Source organism: Palaemon carinicauda, chromosome 45 (genome assembly GCF_036898095.1).
Source record: "Palaemon carinicauda isolate YSFRI2023 chromosome 45, ASM3689809v2, whole genome shotgun sequence".
NCBI classification, from domain to species: domain Eukaryota; kingdom Metazoa; phylum Arthropoda; class Malacostraca; order Decapoda; family Palaemonidae; genus Palaemon; species Palaemon carinicauda.
This window is the reverse complement of record NC_090769.1, coordinates 4,960,176-4,962,675: the sequence shown is the minus strand read 5'-3', so window position 1 is coordinate 4,962,675 and position 2,500 is coordinate 4,960,176.

Below are 2,500 nucleotides of genomic sequence, written 5' to 3'. Positions count from 1 at the left end.
GATGATTTAGATAATCTTATCTTCTTCACATCAACATTTAATTCATGACTCTATTAAGAACCAACATCGACCAGTGAAAAAGTTTGAACCTGATTAATGTAGACTCTCTGTTTATCTCTTTTTTTGTTGTGTTGTCCACTTATAACAATGATGATATGATAGCAAATAAAGCTGATTATAATTATAATATGTATAAAAGATATCTGCTTAACATCATAATTGAATTCATAACTATTAAGATGCAACATCGTCCAATGAAGAAGTTTGAAGCTGATTAATTTACACGGCACACGATGAGATTCTTGGCCAGACTTCACTTCCTGTTTTGCTAATCCACAAGTTTCCCCCAACTTTCGACCTATCAGTGACTCAAGTAAAATAATCACATTCGAATTATCCTTCAAGTATGAGTATGATGGAATCTCCTCATGCACAATGCAAGTCCTTAGGTTCCATTCTCTTTCATAACTTCTGTTGGCTCCCTCATTGGTTGTGGTGGTCTATGTGATAACGTCTCTGACTGTTGATCGCCAGACTGGGGTTCGAGTCCCACTGAAACTCGTTAGTTCCTTTAGTCGATGCAACCTCACCATCCTTGTGAGCTAAGGGTGGGGGGTTTAGGGGTGCCTGTAGGTCTATCTGCTGAGTCATCAGCAGCCATTACCCGGCCCTTCCTGGTCCTAGCTTGGGCGTTGATCATATTTATAAATGGTCAGTCTCTAGGGCAGTGTCCTGTTAACCAGGGCAATGTCACTGTCCCTTGCCTCTGCCATTCATAAACGGCCCTTAAACTTGTAATGGTCTGTTCCTGTGGTGAGACTCTTACCAACACAAAACCCAGCATCAAATCACGGGGCAAAAGAGGGAGAAAAGTCGTTCAGGTTCCAATGGAAATTTTTCTCTTCTGATATCTCAAAATTGTGTGTTTCGAAATCGGTCGGTGTGTTACAGCAAGCAACTCAGGGACAACAACTCATGGATTGACTAATCCCTTTAAAGGGATAAAGCATAAGGACACACATATACACACACACATATATATATATACATACATATATATATATATATATATATATATATATATATATATATATATATTTATATCTTCATATATATATATACAGATATATTTATATATATATAATATATATACACAGATATATTTATATATATAATATATATATATATATATATGTGTATTATATATATATATATATATATATATACACATATATATGCATATATATATATATATATATATATAAGTGAGTGTGTATGCTTATGTCCGTTCCTAATAATATTTAGAACAAAAGAAGTAAACAACAGAAAATAAACAAGAATAAGAAGAAAAAAAGAAATGCAAGTATATCGACCACGGAAAACCATATGAACTTCTACTGAAAGTTTCTTATACATAAGCCATTTTGCCAGATAATCCCAGCCGAGTTTGGTAACATTGGGAGCGAGAAAGTCTCTGAGAAGTATTGTCTGGAAGTTTTGATTAATGTTGACACTTGTCCTTGACGAAGGAGGAAAGGAGTAGCCAGTCTATTTAGCCACTATCTTTGGCTATCATAACACGTCTATTTCTTTTTCTTACATGTACGTGTCCTGCCTACGTCTATTTCTTTTTCTTACATGTACGTGTCCTGCCTACTTCTATTTCTTTTTCTTACATGTACGTGTCCTGCCCACGTGTATTCTTTTTCTTACATGTACGTGTCCTGCCTACGTCTATTTCTTTTTCTTACATGTACGTGTCCTGCCTACTTCTATTTCTTTTTCTTACATGTACGTGTCCTGCCCACGTGTATATCTTTTTCTTACATGTACGTGTCCAGCCCACGTCTATTTCTTACATGTACGTGTCCTGTCCACGTGTATATCTTTTTCTTACATGTACGTGTCCAGCCCACGTCTATTTTTTTTTTCTTACATGTACTTGTCCTGCCTACGTCTATTTCTTTTTTCTTACATGTACGTGTCCTGCCTACGTCTATTTCTTTTTCTTACACGTACGTGTCTTGCCCACGTCTATTTCTTTTTCTTACATGTACGTGTCCTGCCCACGTCTATTTCTTTTTCTTACACGTACGTGTCCTGCCCACGTCTATTTCTTATTCTTTAACGTGGAGGTTTTGGGATGCAATGCAACTTTTATTTCTAAGTATTAATAAATGGACATGAGGAGATATTCATCCAAGCTTAGATGATATAAAGGAGTTTAATTTAAGAGCTGTTTATCTGCTCCTGTACAGCAGAGGAACCCTATTCTCTACAGGACCTCCACGGTTGTTTTATGAGGTTCATTCGGGATTGATTGATTGATTATTAGGTATTATCTGGTATCGTAACAGCAGAGGTCATTGATGTCAAAGAATATAGGTAACGATTATTACGCATCTTATTTCAACTCATGATTAAATCTTATTGAATAAACCAGTATCCATAAGAAATTTAAAAAGGCAATCCACATTGCATTCAGGTCCCAAAATTTTAG